We start from the raw sequence: 10,542 nt of genomic DNA, 5'->3' as shown, positions 1-10,542 counted from the left end.
AAAGAATTATTATCAAACATTTTCTTTTAATTTTTTTGTTTTCTCTCTGTCTTAGTCTGTTACTGTGTTACCTATAGAAATACCCAAAACTGGGTTAATTTAAGAGAATAGAGGTTTATTTGACTCACAGTTCTGGGCATGTGAAAGGCCTATAGCCACCACTAAGTGGTGGAAGGCAAAACTTTAAGCAGAGCAGAGTATAGGCTATAATTACATGGCCTCTGCTTGCCTCATTTCCTTCCCTATAAACATTCCAGGACTTAGTCATGGCATCCCACCTAACCACCCCAAAATCTCAAGTTTTCGACTTCTTAAATCCATTATAATTACTTGACACATAATTCTGAGTGGTGGGAGGGGTGCGATGAGAGAGAGCAGGACATATACAACTCATAGCAGGAGTCCTTATAAGTTAGTTACTTTTCAATTGCAAAGTAATCTAAAACTTCAAGGAAAGTAAGCATTAATGACACAAAGAGGTGTGGTATTATCTGTTGGAGATATTTTGTAGTTTTATCAACAGTATTAGGGAGAAAGTTTCACCTGTTGAAATATCCATTTTGTAAGACAAATAATAATGTGATTAAATGTATGGAAGAAAATGAAATGAAAATAAATAAATAAATAAATAAATAAATAAATATGTATAAAAATAAAATAACAAAAAAATCTTTAAAAAAATTGTATTTCTCTGTTCAAATTAGCTTTCAAATTAAGAGGATATGCCTTAATCAATTAGTGAAAGTAATAAAGCTATAAGATGCTTGCACTATTGAAAAAAAAAATTTTATACCTACATGACATAATTTACCTTTCTCTGTTCCTCAAGTTTTCCTTTTATGAATATGTGTATTAAAAAAAATCTTGTGGGACCAGTAGTTAATGTAATGGCTATGTCGCTGAACTCCCATGTAGCCGACTGCGGTTCGAGTCCTGGACTGGGTGGCTTAAACTCATGCCGGGCATATGTGCGTGAGTGCCCAAGATCCCAAGAGGAAAAAGGAAGAGAAGGGATTGTGGTATGGCCATTCCCCCCTGGGGGGTGATTTCTCACTTTCTGTCTCTCTGTCTCTCTCTTTCTGGTGAGCGCACACGCCCTATAGCAAAAACCTCTCAAAAAAAAAAATCTTGTAAACCATATGCATTTTGTTAACCTAAGCCATTGAGATTGATCAAGCAATCATTAATTTCAATCACCGGCAGCTCAATTTCATAAATAACAAGTCAGGAGATTGAATAAGTAATAAATAACCTCCCAACAAAGAAAAGCCCTGGTCCCAATGGTTTCACATCAGAATTCTACAAAACTTTCAAAGAAGTGTTAACACCCATACTGCTCAAGTTATTTCTAAAGATCCAAAAGGGTGAATCTCTCCCTAATTCATTCTATGAAGCCTCCATCACATCCTTAAAACAGATAAGGGCAAGACAAGGAGGGAAAACTATAGCTCAATATCTCTGATGAATATAGCAAAGATTCTCAACAAGATACTAGCAAATTATATCCAACCACTTATAAAAAAGATTATACATCATGATCAGGTAGGCTTTCCCCTAGGAATGCAAGGTTGGTTCAACAAACACAAAACCATAAATGTAGTAAACCATATTATCAGAAAGAAAGATGGATGTCAATTTAAAAAAAAATTTTTTAGAGTTTTTTTTTTTACCTTGGGGCACAAGCACTCACCAGAGAGAAAGAGCCACGTGAGAGAGCAAGTGAGAAATCATCTCCCAGGGAGGATGTCCATACCACAATACCTTCTCCATTTTTCTCCTGGGATCATGGGCATGCACACACACACACTTGACATGATTTTCAAGACACCACATACAGAATTCAAATCATGGTTGGCCATATGGGAATCCAGCAACACAACCACTACACAACCTTCTGGTCCTAATGGACATCAATTTGAGTTTAAAACATTACCTAATGAACTGTGTACCAAATGACTGTTCTAATAAAGAGCATATGTGTTTGTATGTGTGTGTGCATAAGTGTGTGAGCATATGTGTGAACTGTCAGATTGATAAAGAATTTTGTCAATTTCCTATGTCAATACCTTTATAATCCAGTTCCCAAAGTGCTGATATCTTACTGTAATGTATCTATTAAAAATAATAGTATACATTAGTTTTTGATCCACTGGCCAACTCCATTTTTATCCAGGTATAAGATAGTAAGAATTTATAATTTTGTATAATTAGCCTATTAATTAAACTAAAAAGACTAGGGCAACTCTGCAGGGAATATATCAATAGTTTAAGTTCTTATTTTGAAATGAAACTGTATTTCTCCTGGTAGAGCAAGAGACCTGCTGTTCTAGAGACTTAGGACAGATTCTACAATGGATGCTTTCTGGTTTCCTTCCTATAATTTATGCTGGGAACTTCCAAGTCATTCCTATGGATACAGACCACAATCGAGCTCTAGATCGCAAAGCAGAGATGAGTAAGACAAGATCAAAGTAAAGAGGGTGTGAATGCTGGTGGGTAGGAAGGTGTGCAATAGTGGGAGAGAGGAGTGTCCTAGAGCTGTTGTCTCATCAATAAGCAAAAGGAGTCTTTCATTGAATAATTTGGCCCATGAGTATTGGCATAGCTTGTGGGCTTCAGGAATAGCCTAGGAAAAGACAGTGAGAATATGACTACTTGTTAAACTGGTCAGCAGTCTTTTCACTGATGGGACTCAAAAACCAGCTGGCACTTTCACACTTACAAGTCAAAGTTTTTTGAGTTATTTTTTATTTTTTGTAACCCTGGGAAATCTGTTTAATAAAATTGAGTCATTGGAAAGTCATAACTTATGTTTGCATAGAAAAAACAGAAAAATACATCATGACTTTTCAGATGACCCAATTTATGAATATACTTATTAATCACTGACATTTTAAGATATTCTTGAATACATCAAACCAACAGGACTTCAAACAAACATCCTGACCTGACAGGTACAACCAATTTCTGATGTTAGCTAGACTTGGTTTTGTGGGGATGTAGAGTCTTTTACACTAATGTGCGTGTATGATACTCAAAGAGAGGGACAAGTGTGAAGCATCATATTCAGTAGTTCAATTAGATTTCGTATGTTTGTATACATGATCATATTTATTTTTTTCACTCTTTCAGATAACCTCAAAAAAAAGAAATGAGATTTTTCATACTTATTGAAAAGAAAACTGAACTAAAAACTCAGAAAACTTTTATGTGAGAAACTATGTTATAGAAGAAGTAAATGTGGTTATTTTTCAGTGTGCCATCATGGTTGAGGGTGGAGCACAGATGGTCAGAGTACATAGTTGAGAGCTGAGATATATAGTGACTATGGTTGAGCCACATTTTCTCTTGACCTTGTATCTTAGGTCATCTTGGTCACAAGCAGATATTATTGCATGATATTATGCTGCTTTGTTGTTCCTATACAGGACTAGTGCTTCCAGAGGAAATTTTTTTTAAAAAAAATGTTAGAGGCTGTGCATGCTCACAAAAGAGAGACAAGAGAATGAAAATCTCACCACAAGGAGGACAGTCATGCTGCAATCCTTTTCCTTTCTCCTTCTTTTTGGGATTTTAAACATGACTATACACATACTGGTGTGAATTCAGGCCACTGGGTCCAGGACTCAGACTGCACAGCTGGCCATGTGGGATCAGCCACCTTAACCAGCACACCACCAACTGGCCCCCAAAGCAATTTAATTAATTTAATTCATGCTTTTAAGGCGGAATGAGAGCTATCCAATTTATCTTGAATACCCACTGTGCAGGCTACTTATACTTAGGCATATTGACAACACTCCTGAGCTTTGTCTTCATGGAGCTCATTAAGGAACATAGAACATGATGGGAATGAGGACTGAGACAGACAGGTACAAGTACAATGCTGTGCCTTTGGTCCAAGAAAAAATACATAATAGACTTCAAGCTGGAGGAAAAAAATGTTTGTTGAAATAACTGTGTTAAAATGCATAGTTCTGGACTTACATATAGACAACAAGTGAAGAATAAATAAGTTGCTTGAAAATATAGAGAAAGGCGTTGTCAAAATTCATAAAGACACAGTTTTTATCTAACAGCTCATAAAGTCATCGACCATCTATTTATAGAGAAATATACTTTAAGACCAAATGTTTATGAACCAAGAATGTGTAATAAATCAAGTATTCTATTAGAATTTGGCTAGAGAGGTTGATGCTATTTTAGCTTTTGTGAGCAACTACAGAGAATTTTGACGAATGAAGTGGTTAAGGAAGGACTGTAAGGAATAATCACAAATTATTCTAGAATTTATGGCCTACAGTTGATAGTGATGTGAGTGATAGATACATATCTTAGTTTTCACTTCAAAAATTTATAGAAATCATCCCAGAGTACTGTTTTCAAGAATCTTTTAGCTGTAGAATCATCAGTGAAAATTCATATCCTCAGTATCACTCTGAAAAGCAGAGAGTAATTTATGGCTAGACATCCCAAATTTAAGTCAGGTTCCTTCCAGATACATCTGTGCGCCAAATGAAAATGCAAAGCATTTCATTGTATGATGCATCATTTCATTGGAGAATAAAAGGGAGATTTATTCCTAACAGCTTGTTCTTCTGTTCACATTTCAATATATAATATGGAATGGGGAAGGAAGTTCTAGTCTGTTTTTGTCTCAAATACATGGCCAAAAGCAATGGTCTGTATTTCCAAAAAGATAGCAAATACCTCTACAGCTAGTAGATGAAAAAAAAAAAAAAGTTAATGTTTACCTTAAATATGAACACTCCTGGGACCATCAAATGACATAATGGTTACCTTCTTTCCTTCTCTGGACTCCCACATAGACAGCGGCAATTCGAGTTCCAGTCCGGGTGACTTAAAACACACTGGGCACGTGTACATGCATGCCCAAAATCCCAAGAGGAGAATGGAGAAGGGATTGAGATGTGGCTATCCCCCTGGGAGGTGACTTCTCTCTTTCTTTCCTTTTTTTTTTTTTTCTTTTGTCTCTTTCTGTCTCTCCAGTGAGTACATGCATCCTATAGCAAAATTCTCTCTGTCTAAAAATAAATAAATAAACAAAATAAACACTACTTTTACATGAGCATGTCTCTGTCCCAATAAACGTCAGCGTATTTAATGAACTAACCACCCTTGTTGCTGAGTAGAAAAATTGCAACATTTCCTCTCCATATTTACCTTTATTACTGTATTACTGTTATCTTTATTTCTTCATCAAAAACAGAAAAGGCTGCTGAGATAGGTTAATCTACCCAGTGCTGGGACAAACCCACCAGAAGACGACAACGGTAAAGTATGGAAAAAAAAGAAAATTTTTATTCACAAAAGAGGGAACATATTACTCTATTTTAAAACTTAAGCTCAGATGGTAAGAAATGATTTTTTTTGAAAAATTATATACTCATAAGAAGTTACAAAGATAACATAGAAAAGCAGTTTATATCTTCTACTCAGTTTTCTCAAATGGTTACATCTTACACAGTGTGGAACAATATTGACCCCATAAAACGACATTGGTACAATTTGTGTAATTCCATGACATTTTATCTCACATGTAGACTTGTGCAATAACCACCACAATCAAGACAGAGAACAAGGTTATTAGCAAAAAACTCTCTCTTCTCTCTTACTACGTTTATAAAATCCACTGTCACCATCTGTAATCTCTGGCAACCACTAATTTGTTTTCCATCTCTACAATTTTGTCATCTTGAGAATGTTCTAAAAATGGACTCATACAGTATATGACCTTTAGAGGCTTCTGCTTTTCATGCAGTATGATGCCCTTGAAACTCACCTAAGTCGTTGCGGGTATGACTAGTTCATTTCTTATCATTGAATAAAATGTCCAGCAGTGTAAGTGCTGGTCATTTGATAAGTCTACGCTTGTTTCTTAAGACACTGACAAACTCTTCCAGAGTGACTGCACCATTTTATGGTCTTACCAGCAATGTGAGAGATCTGGTTTCTCTGCATCCCGCCTGCATCTGGCATTGTCACTGTTTTTATTTTGGTTGGTCTAAAAGGTGTGGACAGAACCTCCTCACGATCTCAAATTGCATTTCCTGAATGTCAATTTTGAACATCTGTTTATGTACTTATTTTCAGCAGTATATCCTCTTTGAAAAGGCTTTGCCTATTTATTTTAAATATATTCATAAGATACCGGTTAAGGGACCAGCAGTTAGCGTAATGACTATGTCGCTGGACTCCCACGTAGTTGACCGTGGTTCAAGTCCCGGACCCGGTGGCTTAAACTCACGCCGGGTGCGTGTGCGTGCGTGCCCAAGATCCCAAGAGGAGAGTGGAGGAGAAGGGATTGTGGCATGGCCATCCCCCCTGGGGGGTGATTTCCTGCTTTCTGTCTCTCTGTCTCTCTCTGTCTGTCTGGCGAGCGCACACGCCCTATAGCAAAAACCTCTCAAAAAAAAAAAAAGATACCGGTTAATATTATAGAATCCCAAGCAATTTCTTAAAGTAGTAAGTGTACTTATTAATCAAATATATTTGTTTTCCTGTATAGACCATAACCCCAGGAACTGTGTAGAATAAAATTATGATGTATGTATCATTCACTAATGATTATTAGTGAAATTTAAGAAACACTTTCAAAACAAAGGAAAAATAATATAAACTCTCCAATAAACAAAATGAAGCACACAAACTAAACCCTTAATGATTTACAAATAATTTAAAATAAGTAAGGTTATAATTATAAGTAAATATAAAGAAAATGTCTATAATATTTTTCTAGAAAAATAATTTTGTGCACAGTAGTATGATATCATAAATATGCTCACACCAATCAGAAAGTGAGAAAAAATAGCTATTTTATTTCTATATAGGGTTGTTCAAATGGCTTTCTTTTATTCTTGTTTTCACAAGATAAACTACTGACTTAAAACACAATAAAGTAAACTTATTAGAGGAGAACAATTTTAACATGACAGTTATTGAAACTGTATTTCAAATGTAATCAATAGCTCTTCTGATTGATTACCTTAGATAAAATTATTAATTAATTTATTCAACCAATATTTATTAAGCAGCCAGGGAAAAACCCTCTAAAAAAGTACTGTGTGAAACTCATGGACACGTAAAACACACACATGTTGTCAAGGGACTTAACATCTAGAAGAGAGACTGAATTGATAAAAGCTTAGTGCACTAACATTTCTTGAAAATTTAAAAGAAAAAGAATGATATCTTGTGGTCCTAGATGGTTAACTTTCATTACTTATAACAAAAATATTTTAAACATTTATTTATTTGATAGAGTTCATTCACAAAGAAGTTTGATTTGTTATTTATTTTCATTCATAAACTCTTTTAAATGCATGAGAAAGCAAGGTGAGAGAAAGATTAAAAGAGATGGTTATTGAAAGCAACATTCTTTACCTAGTGGTTATGAATTATACTTTGCTCATCTTGCTAACTGTATTTCAAATGTAATCAATAGCTGTTCTGATTGATTACCTTAGATAAAATTATTAATTAATTTATTCAACCAATATTTATTAAGCAGCCAGGGAAAAACCCTCTAAAAAAGTACTGTGTGAAACTCATGGACACGTAAAACACACACATGTTGTCAAGGGACTTAACATCTAGAAGAGAGACTGAATTGATAAAAGCTTAGTGCACTAACATTTCTTGAAAATTTAAAAGAAAAAGAATGATATCTTGTGGTCCTAGATGGTTAACTTTCATTACTTATAACAAAAATATTTTAAACATTTATTTATTTGATAGAGTTCATTCACAAAGAAGTTTGATTTGTTATTTATTTTCATTCATAAACTCTTTTAAATGCATGAGAAAGCAAGGTGAGAGAAAGATTAAAAGAGATGGTTATTGAAAGCAACATTCTTTACCTAGTGGTTATGAATTATACTTTGCTCATCTTGCTCTATCAAGTTCTGTAAAAGATTAGATTTGTTTTTGCCTAATGGAAATGCTATATTCATCTGTTATGTTAAGTAAATATACATATTTTTTTATTTATTTTTTGCTATAGGGCGCGTGCACTCACCAGACAGACAAAGAGAGACAGAGAGACAGAAAGCGAGAAATCACCCCCCAGGGGGGATGATCACGCCGCAATCCCTTCTCCTCCATTCTCCTCTCGGGATTTTGGGGACGCATGCACACGTGCCCGGTATGAGTTTAAGCCTTGGGTACAGGATCAAACCACGGTCGACTACATGAGAGTTCAGTGACATAGCCATTACACCTACCTGCTAGTCCCATAAGTAAATACATTTTTTATCATTTAGTAGCTACATGCATTTATAAATACTAGATTGTGTTTGTGGCCCTGTTAGAAATGGTACATTAGAATCTGAGACAGCATGGTGCATAACTATGACCAAAAATCCCAAAGGGGAAAAAACATGCTCTTGTGAAATAATAGTTATCTTCATAAACCGGAAGGGACTTCACAGGGAGGGAATGGGAAAAGTTGTTCTAAATTTCACTCAGGACTAAAACAAAGACATGAAGAAAAGATGTGATGGGAACCAGCAGTTAGCGTAATGACTATGTCGCTGGACTCCCACGTAGTTGATCGCGGTTCGTGTTCTGGACCTGGTGGCTTAAAACTCACGCTGGGCACGTGTGCGTGCGTGCCCAAGATGCCGAGAGGAGAATGGAGGAGAAGGGATTGCGGCGTGATCATCCCCCCTGGGGGGTGATTTCTCGCTTTCTGTCTCTGTCTCTCTCTGTCTGCCTGGCGAGCGCATGCGCCCTATAGCAAAAGAACCTCTCCAAAAAAAAAGAAAAGATGTGATTTGGATAGAGGATTTCTTGAGTGTTTCAAATTCAAAAGGATAAAGGAAACATTTATGATATTATAAAGATGTTATAAATATCTAACAATATTTTCAGAGATATGGTTAACAATATCTAAAATATTTTTATGAAAAAGACCTACATTAAAATTTTCCTTTTAAAGGTAACAAGTTAGGAAAATGAACTGGATTTGTTCTCACAGTAACTCTAACCTCTGAGAAATTCATGTGCTTTTTATTGTAAGAAACTAATAGCACCCCCTCCTCTTCTACTCCCAACCTGATCAGGTGAGGCATTTGGCATTCTGTGACTTCTTTCTTAGTGCTAATACCATAATAAACAGTGCCATCTACTGACTAACTTATATTATTGACTACCTCTCAGACGTAGTAAACATTCATAGAATTGTAAACCCTACTGTGATCTTTATTCTGTGTTTAAACAAGTCACATATTGTGTGTGTGTGTGTGTGTGTGTGTGTTGTATGTGTATGTATGTATATGTATATATATATATATATATATATATAGTACTTTAAAGCAAAGAAAAATGTAGATTTCATCTGTTTTGATCTCTTTATTTAACAAATAAGGGGATTGAGATCTAGCACAATCAATCAATTTGCCCCAAATTTTGACATAGTATTTTTTCAGTGAGTACCACTGTGAACTGAACCCTAGGAATGGAGGGAAATTTAACACTTTAAAGATGGAAATCTGCAAGTTGTCTATCCATTGGGGAAAAAAATCTGACAGATATGATTAATGAAAAAAAGCATGAAATCAATATAGCAAGGAATTTAGCAAAATGCTGATGTAAAGTTTAGAGAAATGGAAATGCTTACATGCAGGCTTAAGTAAAAGAATCAAAGAGAAAAGTTAAGACTTTTTCATCCTTTTCTTTTAACAACAGAAAATTGCAACTATGTATTTGATGATTGCTATAGAAGCCTGATTTGTCCTCAGAAAAATATTATGTATTAAATGAATCCATTATGCTCCGAAATGCACCCTATCCATACCAACTAATAGTTTGAGAACAAAATTAATGTAGCCATATTAAATAGCCATAAAGATATGTTTATGTAAGGATTGCACTGCCCTGTAGGAGGTACATGGCACTGAAAATGGTTTGGAGGTTAAAGACAAGGACCCATGCTGAGGGCACATTGCTATTTCCCCAAAGATGTCCTCTTGGCACAGGATCAGGACAGAGCCCAGAAATGCTGACAGCAGCAATGGGAGCCAATCCCAAAACCACATGACCACCCAGCAGAACACTCAGATCCTTGCTTTCCATGTATGTATCTTGAGGCTTGGATAGGATTCCAAAATAGTTCACACGCAGTGTCTTTTGTTTCCAGGATCTTATTTGATGACCTCTTTTCTTTTCCATTATTCGATCAGACTTGGAAAGCAAGACTCTAATTCATTTTCCTATTTATCTCAGAATTAACTTTTATGTTCTACATATTTGCCATCTAAGCTGTTGTATTTAAGTTCTGTGCAACATTTTTTGCACCATATTGGCAAGAAATTTTAGATACATTTAATTATATTCATTTGCAGGTTAACAGATCAAATCAGGATAATACTGTAGGTACATGTTTCTTCTACCTAATTTCTTTCTCTCTAATATGGTGAAGGCCAATCCTCAGACACCCAAAACTGAACATTTACTGCCCAGTGAACCCATATATGTGGCCTCGTTACAAACCACTTCATATAAATGTTGTGGCTAATGAAC

The sequence above is a fragment of the Tupaia chinensis genome, unplaced genomic scaffold, assembly GCF_000334495.1.
Source record: "Tupaia chinensis unplaced genomic scaffold, TupChi_1.0 Scaffold149798_1, whole genome shotgun sequence".
Taxonomy (NCBI): domain Eukaryota; kingdom Metazoa; phylum Chordata; class Mammalia; order Scandentia; family Tupaiidae; genus Tupaia; species Tupaia belangeri.
This window is presented reverse-complemented; position numbering follows the sequence as displayed.